This window comes from Thalassophryne amazonica, chromosome 1, assembly GCF_902500255.1.
Source record: "Thalassophryne amazonica chromosome 1, fThaAma1.1, whole genome shotgun sequence".
In the NCBI taxonomy this organism is placed as follows: Eukaryota; Metazoa; Chordata; class Actinopteri; order Batrachoidiformes; family Batrachoididae; genus Thalassophryne; species Thalassophryne amazonica.
Window position 1 is genome coordinate 136,057,746 of NC_047103.1, and position 13,230 is coordinate 136,070,975.

Below are 13,230 nucleotides of genomic sequence, written 5' to 3' on the forward strand. Positions count from 1 at the left end.
ATGAAGAGGAGAAAAACCATATATTAACATGCAGTGGAGTACATGTCACAGATAAAGTTTTTTGATTAATCCTGTGCGCCTCTGTGTGTGAGTCTGCCTTTGTGTCCACACACTCTCTGAGCCATGTCACCTCGTATCATGACAGCACCTGTCAAAAATACATCATGAAGAGAAAAAAACATATTTAAGATGCTCCAGAGTACAAGTCACACCTGTCAAAAAATGTGTCACAAAGAGAAAGAAAACATATTAAGATTCAGCACTGTGACACCATACTAGAGCTCAATTAATTCATGTGTCCCTCCTCTCGCCCTGTGGACTGCTGAGATAGGTTACAAATGTCTGGTTTTTACGTACGTAGTTAGGTGACATTTGGCCAAAAGTTTGTCCCCTTTGAAACTGTCATTTTTGTTTGTATATTTGGTGGAAAGCAATGGAAAATTCTCGCTTTTAAAAGGAAGCTTTAATGTGTAAACATGGTATCTGAAATTTGGGAGCTATTTTTCAAGAAACACATTTTGGAAAAGTATTTTGTCAAACAAATGATTTCCCCATATTTGTTAAGTATTACAGTTAATATTACAAATATTTGACATGATAAATAATGTGTGCAGTCATTTTAAGAGATTACAGATGAAACGATTCCTGATGCAGTGAATGAACGGACACGAGTATCAGAGGAGACGAGACATGCTGAGTCTACCGATCCAACAGTATGGTCACACCTGAGAGCGAAAGCCACCAACACACAAACAGACTCAGACACAAACAACAGACGCAGACATAAATAGTTTGAAATAGTCCTTCAGAATAGACAGGCCAACATGCACTGAACTCCATATCCATAAACAGAGGGACATTCTGACGCAAAGACACTCGGAATCCTCAAGATTATTTTGTCTGCCTCGAGGCTGCTACAACCGCAGACATGAAGAAGAGCAGCAGGTGCCTTTAAGACCTTTAATGTTACACACCTGTCCTTGTCCAGTACGTTCATTGGGATGGTCATCTGGAGTTGACCACAGACTATGTCTAGTCTGTGAGACTAAAATATGGGTCTAATGTGCACAAGGTCTGAAGATCCTCGACAGACTAATTTCAACATGCACGCAGCGCATCCTCCTATCGGGGGCAATGAAGCCAATGTGTAAGTGCCTGAACATTCTATGACTGCAGAAACTAAGGTTTCCTGCAGGGGCGCCAGGTGCATTTTTAAAGGCTGTAACTTCCAGGCAGCCGGTATACAAGTAGAAGTCGAGACAATGAGACAAGACTGTTGTTTTTTATTTAACATTGCTGTAAATAAATGTTATAGTTCCAGTACAGCTTCATTGTTTCTTCAAGCTTATGAACATAAATTGAGCAGTACAAACAGAAACTGGCGATAAGGAATTGATTTAAGTTTGAAGAAGAGTTTTATGTTGGCGACTGAACACCACTGAAGCCCGCACATGTACAATGGTGACCGCGTTTGGCAGAGGACAATACCTTCGATTTGACAAAGTGGAGGAAGAATTTGACACCTGTATGGAATGGCTCGAACAATTCTTCATGGCAAACGGAATGAAAAATTATGAAGAGAAGTCGAAAGCAGTGTTTTTGACAGTCACTGGAAAATGAAACCACACCCTGTTAACCCTCTGGGGTCCAGGGCATTTTTTGGACGGTTAACTCGCCTGGAATAAATGTTTTATATTGCTGTTAACAGCTCTCAATGCATCCCACAATCAAGTTTTATGGCTCTTTTTTTTCAGGACAACCTGTGCTGTCATAATATATATGCTTTTGTTGTGTTTTATGTGTAATAACAGTTTACAGTCAAAAATAAGGAAGTAAAAAGTAAAGCAGAAAATAATTTTCCACACACATTTATTCAAAACACACAGCAAACTATAATAAAGAACTGTTTTGACACTTTATAAAGGTAACTTGAGGTCTTGTGTGAAAGACTGTACAACAAAAAGGTTCAAATAATAAACACAAATGCACATTTTGAACAATATATACAAAATGGTTTATGCGTTTTTTTTTGTCTTCATGGTAAAAGCAACAGACTTATCCAGTAACATTCACATGCAAACTAGTGGAGCAATCCTGATAGTTACACACTCTTTGTTTAAGGACGTGGGATTGTCATCAGAGGCTTTCCGTCTGCTCCATGTGCTTTCACTGATCGCTGTACGTAACGGCGCAGGGCGCATTTAGAGCCCAATAGTATGTACTCATTGGAGCACCCAGGGGGCTATTCAAATGGGCCAACTAGTAACATATCACTCCTGAAAATGATTTTTGGCTTTTCACGTGAGGTGAATCTGCCCTACGATTGGATTTTGGAAAACCATGTGACGGTGAACCAATTCCGACTGGACACTCACATTGCGCACATCATCACACAGCTTCTATGAGGAATACAAAGATGGCCGATGGCTGGCTCGAAAGTCTGCAGAGTTAACGTTTCATCAAAAAAGTAAGTTTCTATCTCATATCATTAAAAAGTTATTTATAATTTAGTAAAGCTTGGTCTTAGCCATCGTATATGATGGCGTTGGCCCCAGATGGTTAATGGACTTATGTTCGTTGCTGAAATCATCTGAATGTAAGTTGACTAGTTTAATAAGTCTCTTGTGCACTCCCTTTGTGCCAAAAATGAGCTTTATCACTGAAAGATATAAGTTTAACAAACAGACAAAGAAAATACAAGTCTATTTCTGAGTTCATGGCAAGCCTCAGAAAGCTAGCTTCAACATGCAAATTTGAAGCATTTGAATGCTGCAATAAAACATAAATTCATTGTGGTGTGCACAGTAATGAGTTGCGGGACCACTTGTTAAATGGTGCACACACGAAGGACTTGACGCAGGCGGAAGCTTATGAAATGGGCTTGATGCATGAAGTCGCCAAGCAAAATGCAAAGCAGTGGCCACAAAATTCTTGAAAACCAATGCAGTTTCGATAAAGATGTTCCCAGAAAAAGGAAAATGGGAAATTGTGCTATAGGTGCCAAGGACAAGGACATGAAGTAGATGACTGCTGGTTTAAAGAGGTGGATTGCTGTAGCTGCAGAAAAAAAGGGCAGATCGCCAGAGTGTGTTACACATGCAAACCAGATCACGCACTGTCAGGAGAAGAGGAATGCACACAGCAGGAAAAGAATGGTGCCAAACAGCCAAAGTGGAACCACCATCTGATGACAGTGAGGCAGTATGATGAAGGGGAGGAGTTACATGAGATGCTGCATGCAACGGTCAACATTCCGACAGCTTCAACAGTGGAGGCGGGTGATTGGCAGCTTCAATTATCTGAAACACCCAATGTCACATCCAAACCAGACACTGATGTGAAAAGTATGTGTCAGATGAGGCTTTTCAGTCATATATGAGACAAAAATTTGATTTGAATGTGGATGATTGCCAATTTTGGGGATTCAGAGTAGTCATTCTAGAAAAGTCTGTTACTTTCAGAGCACATGACTGCCACTCAGGCATGGTAAAAATGAAGTTGTCAGCTAGAAGCTTAATGTGGTGGCCTTCATTAGATCAAGGTATTGAAATGAAAGTAAACCAGTGTGACATCTGCAAAAATCAGCATAGTGTTTCTGCTACAGCACCAATACACACATGGAAGTTGGCATCAGGTCCATGGGAAAGAATTCACTGTGATTTTTCAAAGTCCAAAAAGCAAATGTTTCTTGTCGTGATGGATGCATACGCCCAATGGCCTGAAATCATTCATATGCAGACTATTACCATGTGCAAAACAATCAAAGTTTTGAGGAGCTTATGGGTTGCCTAAAGAGGTGGCAACTGATAATGGACCTCAATCCATTGCAAGTGAATATGAGACATTTCTGAAGTTGAATGCTGTGAAGCATATCAAAGTGTCATCCTACCATCCAGCATCAAATGGTTTGGCAGAACGGCCAGTGCAAAATTTTAAAAGGTCCTTGGGGAAAAGTAAAGCACTTGGTGGTATGTCGTTGCAACATTGAATTGCAAATTTCTTGTTTGGTTACAAAATATGCTACACATGATAACTGGGAAGACACCTGTAGATCTTTTTTAAAATGTTGGGAAAGTGTAGGAACACGGACCCACAACAGGGGGCGCAAATGAACGGACAATGGAGTAAGTCAAAACAACAAAGCTTTACTGTTGTGAATGTGCACAACGAATACAACCAATCACAGCAATGGACAACAGTCAATTCACAAAAGTGTCGTGTGGGCAGGCTCGAAGATAGGAGACGCCTCTCCAAGGTAAGACCGGAACCACACGGCTTCCTCCGCCACAGGACCCCGTGAATACTGGAGCCGCCAAGTCCCGAACTCCCAGGTGGCCACTGCCTCCGCGTGTCGGACCTGGTACTGCTGGCGAGGACAAAGGACAGTTAGATGGGGCGCGTTTGCACCCAGGACTCGAACAGCAGGGAAGTTACCTCCACCTCTCGTTGGAACAGTAATCCACAAACTAGCACAATCCAAAAAGATACACTCCGTAGCTTCGATACGTTACCTCTCTGGTAAGAAACGATATCTCGGCAATGAGTGGAGGTGCCGTCCTGCTGATATACCCCACAGATGAGTGCCGTCAGCTGTCCTCAGGTGATGGTGACAGCTGTCACCGGTAGCTGCTCACGTGAGGCGGCGGCGCCCTCTGGTGCCTGGAGCCCGCACTCCAGGCAGGGCGCCATCTGGTGGTGGTGGGCCAGCAGTACATCCTCTTCAGCAGCCCACACAACAGGACCCCCCCTCAACGGGCGCCTCCTGGCGCCCGACCGGGCTTGTCCGGGTGGCGACGGTAGAAGTCGGCCAGGAGGGCCTGGTCCAGGATGAAGCTCTTCTTCACCCAGGAGCGTTCTTCGGGACCGTACCCCTCCCAGTCCACCAGATATTGAAAGCCCCGGCCCATCCGTCGGACGTCCAACAACCGGCGCACTGTCCAAGCCGGCTCGCCATCGATGATCCGGGCAGGAGGGGGTGCCGGACCGGGTGTACAGAGGGGCGAGGTGTGATGGGGCTTGAGCTTTGACACATGAAATACTGGATGGATCCGCAGTGAGGCTGGAAGCCGAAGCCTCACTGCGGCGGGATTGATGACCTTGAGAATTTTAAACGGTCCTATGTATCTGTCCTGCAGTTTTGGGGAGGCCACTTGTAGCGGGATGTCCTTTGTGGACAACCACACTTCCTGCCCGGGGTGATACGTAGGGGCCGGGGTCCGCCGCCGGTCTGCATGGGTCTTCGCCCTCATCCGGGCCTTCAACAAAGCAGAACGGGCGGCACACCACACCCGACGGCACTTCCGCAGGTGGGCCTGGACTGAGGGCACACCGACCTCTCCCTCAACCACCGGGAACAATGGGGGCTGATACCCCAAACACACCTCAAAGGGGGAGAGGCCGGTGGCTGATGACACTTGACTGTTGTGGGCGTACTCGATCCAGGCCAGATGAGTACTCCAGGCCGCCGGGTGCGCGGCTGTCACACAACGCAGTGTTTGCTCCATTTCTTGATTGGCCCGCTCTGCTTGCCCGTTGGTCTGGGGGTGATACCCGGACGAGAGACTGACCGTGGCCCCCAGTTCCCGGCAAAAGCTCCTCCAGACATGCGAGGAGAACTGGGGACCGCGATCGGAGACAATGTCTGATGGTATCCCATGCAGGCGGACGACATGGTGGACCAGGAGGTCTGCTGTCTCCTGGGCCGTTGGGAGCTTCGGGAGGGCCACGAAGTGGGCCGCCTTGGAGAATCGGTCCACTATCGTGAGGATCACGGTGTTTCCCTGGGACGGCGGGAGGCCCGTGACAAAATCCAGGCCGATGTGGGACCAGGGGCGATGAGGCACGGGCAGCGGCTGTAGCAGTCCCGGAGCCTTGCGATAGTCGGCCTTGCCCCTGCGCAGGTGGTACAGGCCTGGATATAGTCCCGGACGTCAGCCTCCAGGGACGCCCACCAGAAGCGCTGCCGGACAACTGCCACGGTTCTTCGCACCCCTGGATGACAGGAGAGCTTAGAGCTGTGACAGAAGTCCAGGACTGCAGCCCTTGCCTCTGGTGGGACGTAAAGTCTGTTCTTTGGTCCAGTCCTGGGTCCGGGCTTCGTGCCAGGGCCTCCCGACGGTTCTCTCTACGTCCCAGTGAGGGTGGCCACGATAGTGGACTCCGGGATGATGGGTTCCGGTGGATCCGACAACTCCGCTTTGACCTCGTCTTCGTGTACCCGGGACAAGGCATCCGATTTCTGGTTCTTGGTCCCGGGCCGGTAGGTGATGCGGAAGTCAAAACGGCCGAAGAACAGTGACCACGGGCTTGCCTGGGATTCAGCCGCTTGGCGGTCCTGATATACTCCAGGTTCCGGTGGTCAGTGAAAACCGTGAATGGCACGGACGTCCCTCCAACAGGTGTCTCCACTCTTCAAGAGCCTCTTTCACCGCAAGGAGTTCCGGTTGCCGACGTCATAGTTCCGTTCAGCCGGGGGTCAACCTGCGGGAAAAATAGGCACACGGATGAAGGACCTTATCAGTCTTCCCACTCTGGGACAGCACAGCTCCTATCCCTGAGTCCGAGGCGTCCACTTCAACCACTAACTGGCGACTAGGATCGGGCTGCCACCAGAACGGGTGCAGACGAGAAGCGCTGTTTCAACTCCTTGAACGCGGCCCTCGCAACGATCCGACCAGGTGAAGGGGACTTTTGGTGAGGTCAGGGCTGTCAGGGGGCTAACAACCTGACTGTAGCCCTTAATGAACCTCCTGTAGAAATTCGCAAAGCCGAGGAACTGTTGCGCTTCCTACGGATTGTGGGTTGGGGCCAGTCTCTCACCGCTGCAACCTTGGCCGGATCAGGTGCGACGGAGTTGGGGGAGATGATGAACCCCAGGAAGGACAAAGAGGTGGCGGTGAAACTCACACTTCTCGCCCTTAAACAAACAGCCGGTTCTCCAATAACCGCTGCAGGACCTGACGTACATGCCGGACATGAGTCTCAGGATCCGGAGAAAAGATGAGTATATCGTCTAGATATACGAAGACGAACCGGTGCAGGAAGTCCCGCAATACGTTGTTAACCAAGGCTTGGAACGTCGTGGGGGCGTTTGTGAGGCCGAACGGCATGACCAGGTACTCAAAGTGACCTAAGGGGGTGTTGAATGCCGTCTTCCACTCGTCTCCCTTCCGGATCCGAACCAGATGATACGCGTTTCTAAGATCAAGCTTGGTAAAAATCTTGGCTCCATGCAGGGGCGTGAACACCGAATCCAACAGGGGTAACAGGTATCGGTTGCGAACCGTGATTTCGTTCAGCCCCCTATAATCGATGCATGGACGAAGTCCGCATCTTTTTACCCACAAAAAAGAACCTGCGCCCATCGGGGAGGTGGAATTTCGGATCAACCGGCAGCTAACGAGTCCCGGATGTAGGTCTCCATTGATTCGCGCTCAGGCCGTGAGAGGTTGTACAGTCTACGGGACGGGAACCCACTGCCTGGAACCAAATCGATGGCACAATCGTACGGACGGTGGGGGGGGAGTGTGAGCGCCAGATCCTTGCTGAACACGTCGACAAGGGTCGTGGTACTCCACCGGCACCGTCCCCAGATTGGGCGGGACTCTGACCTCCTCCTTAGCTTGGGAGCCGGAGGAACCGAGGAACCTAGACACACCCGATGGCAGGTCTCGCTCCACTGAACCAGTACCCCGGACGGCCAATCAATCCGGGGATTGTGCTTCAACATCCAGGGAAAGCCTAAAACCACACGGGAAGTGGCCTGAGTCACAAAAAACTCGATCACCTCCCGGTGGTTTCCTGACACCACCAGCGTTACAGGTGGTGTCTTATGTGTGATCGGAGGGAGCAGGGAGCCATCTAGCGCTCGAACCTGCACAGGCGAGGTAAGCGCCACCAGAGGGAGCCCTATCTCCCTGGCCCATCTGCAGTCCAACAGATTCCCCTCAGAGCCCGTGTCCACCAGTGCAGGGGCCTTCAGGGTTAAATCCTCATACAGGATCGTGACTGGGAGTCGTGTAGCAATGTGGTGTGGTCCCACGTGAATGTCTCGGCCCACCCCTAGCCCAGTCTCTAGGGCGGGCGTTGGTGTTGTAACCGCTCGGGGCAGTCTCTCACATGGTGCTCTAGTGCACCACAAACAAAACAAGCTCCATGGGCCCGTCTCCTCTGTGCAGCTGGTGCCCTAAATGTTGCCCTACTCGTGTCCATAGCTTCGTCAGTAGGGGGAGCTGTGGCCCCACGGAGCGCAGGGGCCGTGGAGCGTGGGGAAGGCGGAGCGCGGTCAGAACCGGAAGGGAGAGGGACGGCGCGTGCCCGGCCACGCCCTTCGTCTCGTTCCCGCCGACGTTCTTCTAACCGGTTGTCCAACCGTATGACAAGATCGATAAGCCCGTCTAAATCCCGCGGTTCGTCCTTAGCCACCAGGTGCTCCTTGAGAACCAAAGACAGTCCGTTTACAAAGGCGGCGCGGAGGGCAGCGTTATTCCAGCCGGATCTCGCAGCCGCGATGCGGAAGTCGACTGCATAAACAGCTGCGCTCCGGCGCCCCTGTCTCATTGACAGTAGCACGGTTGAAGCGGTTTCTCCTCTATTAGGGTGATCGAACACGGTTCTGAGCCCCCTCACAAACCCATCGTATGTCAGAAGGAGCCGTGAATTCTGCTCCCAGAGCGCTGTAGCCCAAGCGCGTGCCTCACTGCGAAGCAGGTTTATGACATAAGCTACTTTACTAGCATCGGTCGCGTACATAACGGGACGCTGTGCGAAGACGAGCGAACACTGCATCAGAAAATCCACGCACGTCTCCACACAGCCTCCGTACGGCTCTGGAGGGCTTATGTATGCTTCCGGGGAAGGAGGGAGAGGTCGTTGAACAACCAGTGGAACGTCAACGTTACGCACAGGATCTACGGGAGGGAGAGCCGCAGCGGCACCCGGAGGGCGCGCTTCCACCTGCGCGGCGAGAGCCTCCACCCTAGCGGTTCAGGAGGACGTTCTGCTCGGTCATGAAATCCAACCGAGTCGTGAAAGGGGTGAGGATCCGCTGCAACTCACCGATTACCCCTCCCGCAGACGCCTGCGCGTCCTGTTCTTCCATTGGCCGTTCAACAGCCGGTTGACGCCCCTCGGGATCCATGACGCTGGCCGAGATATCCTGTTGGGAAAGTGTAGGAACACGGACCCACAACAGGGGGCGCAAATGAACGGACAATGGAGTAAGTCAAATAACAAAGCTTTACTGTTGTGAATGTGCACAACGAATACAACCAATCACAGCAATGGACAACAGTCAATTCACAAAAGTGTCGTGTGGGCAGGCTCGAAGATAGGAGACGCCTCTCCAAGGTAAGACCGGAACCACACGGCTTCCTCCGCCACAGGACCCCGGAATACTGGAGCCACCAAGTCCCGAACTCCAGGTGGCCACTGCCTCCGCGTGTCGGACCTGGTACTGCTGGCGAGGAACAAAGGACAGTTAGATGGGGGCGCGTTTGCACCCAGGACTCCGAACAGCAGGGAAGTTACCTCCACCTCTTGTTGGAACAGTAATCCACAAACTAGCACAATCCAAAAAGATACACTCCGTAGCTTCGATACGTTACCTCTCTGGTAGAAACGATATCTCGGCAATGAGGTGGAGGTGCCATCCTGCTGATATACCCCACAGATGATTGCCGTCAGCTGTCTCAGGTGATGGGTGACAGCTGTCACCGTAGCTGCTCACGTGAGGCGGCGGCGCCCTCTGGTGCCTGGAGCCCGCACTCCAGGCAGGGCGCCCTCTGGTGGTGGTGGGCCAGCAGTACCTCCTCTTCAGCAGCCCACACAACATAAAAGACAGGTCCGCACCAGGATGTCTTTGCTAAAACCAAATTTCTCTCAGACGTTCCCGGATGGACATATACAGAAACCTTCAAATGCAAAGGGGAAACTCAAGAGTTTTTCTGCGGGACAAGCAGTCATCACTCCCATCTTAAACTGCTTATCCGGGATCAGGTTGTGGAGGCAACAGCTCCCGCAGGGGACCCCAGACTTCCCTTTCCCAGGCCACATTGACCACCTCTGACTGGAGAATCCCAAGGTGTTTCCAGGCCAGTGTGGAGATATAATCTCTTCACCTACTCCTGGGTTTTCTACACCTGCCGCAGCTAAAACCGCACAGCCCCCAGAGGGGAAAGGGGTGGTGTGAGCGGTGGCCGGGATGGGGTGTGTGATGGGGACAGGAGGTGAGGTAGAAGGGAAAGAGGAGCATGGTTCAGTCTTTGTCCATGTGTGAGTCTCTCTGTCCTTGTGTACTGGAGTAAGAAAATAAGGAGGCACCCAATCTTCCCAAGGCCATTGAAATTCTTCTGGAGGATAAACAATGGACATTTTATCCTTGACAGGCTGATAAGCCTGCCGTGTTTGTGGTTGAGCAGTGAAAAACACTTTTCCAGCTTCACATGAACAAACCAAAACCCAATTCTGAAAAATTCCCCAGCCTCTGAAATCTCCACTTTCTTCTGCAAGGCACGCATTTGCTCTGAGATGTTATCCAATTTGCATCTGAGTTCAAGGGTTAACGCAGTCTGAGAATGCATCGCCTTGCCCCATTCAATAATCATGACGGACAAGTGAGGGGTCCTTGTGAGAGTGAAGAGCTGGTCAGTTGTTCACAGCCAGGAAGGAACCCGCATTGTTCCTCTTCAATCAGAGGTTCCACTATGGGCTGAACCATCCTTTCCAGCACCCCGGAGTAGACTTTACCAGGCAGGTTGAGATGCTCCTGCAATTGGCAGACACTCTCCCCTTTTTTAAATATGGGACCACCACTCCAGTTTGCTACTCCTTAGGCGCTGTCCCAGACCTCAACACAATGTTGAAGAGATGTCTCATCCAAGACAGTCCCTCCACACGCAGAGCCTTCAGCATTTCTGGACAGATCTCATCAGCCAATTGGGCCTTGCCATTGCGGTGTTGTTTGACTACCTCAGTGACTTCCACCAGGGAAATTGATGATAATCCTCCATCAGCTTCTAGCTCTGCCCCTACTGTAGAGGGTGCTCCTGTCTGATGTAGGAGTTCCTCAAAGTGTTGCTTCCAGCAGTGGACTACATCCTCAGTTGAGGTCAAGAGAGTCCCATCCTTACTGTAGACAGCTTGGATGGTTCCCTCTTTTCCCCTCCTGAGGTGCCTCGCGGTCTGTCACAAACACCTTGGTGCCGACCGAAAGTCCTTCTCCATGGTTACTACAAACTCCTCACACACCTGATGCTTTGTCTCCCCTACAGCAAAGGCTGCTGCCCTTCGGGCCTGTCGGTACCTTGCAACTGCCTCTGGAGTCAACCGGGACTCCTTCTTCAGTCGGACGGCTACTGACTACCATGGTGTTTGAGGGTTGCCACCCCTTGAGGCACCTAACACCTTCAGGCCACAGCTCCCCGCTGCAGCTTCAGCAATGGAAGCTTCAAACATTACCCATTCTGGTTCAATGCACCCAACCTCAACAGGGATGCGAGAAAAGCTCTGCTCGAGGTGTGAGTTGAACATTTGTTGGGCAGTGGGCTCCTCCAGACATTCCCAGTTCACCTGCACTATCTGTTTGGATTTTCCAGGTCTGTCCAAAATCCTCCCCCACCCTCTGATCCAACTCACCAACTGGTGGTGAGTTGGATCAGAGGGTAACCACCAGTTCTGCCCCTCTTCACCGAGTGTCCAGAACATCCCCCAGCAGAACAATTGAGTCCCACACTGGAGACCCATACAGGGCTCCACTAAGGGACTCCAAGAAGGCTGAATACTCCAAACTGCTGTTCGGTGCATACGCACAAACAACAGTCAGAGCCGAACCTCTCATCTACCGAGGTAAACTTCAATGTAGTGGTGCTCAGCCGGGGCCTCATGAGTATCCCCACACCCACCCAGTGCCTCAGATCCTGGGCAACTCCAGAGAAGAATAAGGTCCAACCCTAATAAGGAGAGTGGTTCTGAAGCTGAAGCTGAGGCTGTGCATGGAGGCGAGGCCCACCAGATGTAACTGGTATCGCTCTACCTTCTGCACAAGCTCTGGCTCCTTCCTCCACAGCAAGGTGACATTCCACACCCCCAGAGCTAGCCCCTGCCACCTGGGTCTGGTCTGCCGAGGCCCTCAACTTTCATCGCCACCCATGGGACAGTGCACCTGACAACAGCGGTTCCCCCTGTGTGTGGTGAGCCCACAGGGTGGAGATGGATGGTCCACATTGCCTTTTCAAGCTGTACCTGACTGGGCTCCGTGGCAAGCCCAGCCACCAGGTGCTCACTGACAGGCCCTCCATCCCAGCCAGGGTCCAGACGGGGGCCCCAGGCTTCCTCCAGGCTGGGTCACATTTCCTCTGCCTCATTTTGTCATGGTGTCATGTGAACCATTTTTAGTCTGACCCCTTGCCTGAGACCAATTTGCCATGGGAGACCCTACAAAGGCTCCAAACTACACACCTCTCAGGTTCACAGGAGCACACAAACCTCTCCACCACGATAAGGTGATGGTTCCTGGAGAGGTGGGACAAGCAGCCCTGCTTTGAAATGACAGGGGAGGGAAGAAATGGGTGAATGGTGTAATTTCCCAAGTTTTAGATCTGGTTACGTACCTGTTGTCAGTGGATGGAAATTGTATAAAAATGACATGTAAATCAGTTATTGGAAGAACAGAGAAACAATGTGAATGTGAATCCTGATGTTGAAAATGATGATGATGATCATTTCATTTTTGATTTTGTCATTAAAAGGAATGGTTCAGGAAATGAGTCAAAGGACACTGCAGGTGAACTGACACCCACTGATCCTCAAAATGATCAGAATGATATTCCTCAGGTTTTGGTGAAAATGGGCCAAGCTGTGGCCAATCCTGGGTGTACACAGCATGTAAAGCATCCAAGGAGAAATGTGTGTCCTCCACAAAGGTTGAATTTGTGAAAAAAAAAAAGAGTAATTAAGAGTGTGTAAAGAACTGCACATGTAATGTATAAAAAATTAAATAAATAAATAAAACAAGTGCAGTTAAAATCTACAGGGGAGGACTGTATTGTCTTGAACGTTCTATGACTGCAGTAACTAAGGCTTCCTGCAGGGGAGTTAGGTGCATTTAAAAGGTTGTAACTGCTCAGCAGCCAGCACAGAAGTAGAGGTCCAGTAATGAGATAAGATAGTTTTTTTTTTTTTGGGGGGGGGGGGGTTTGGTATTGCTGTAAATAAACATTAATAGTTCCAGTA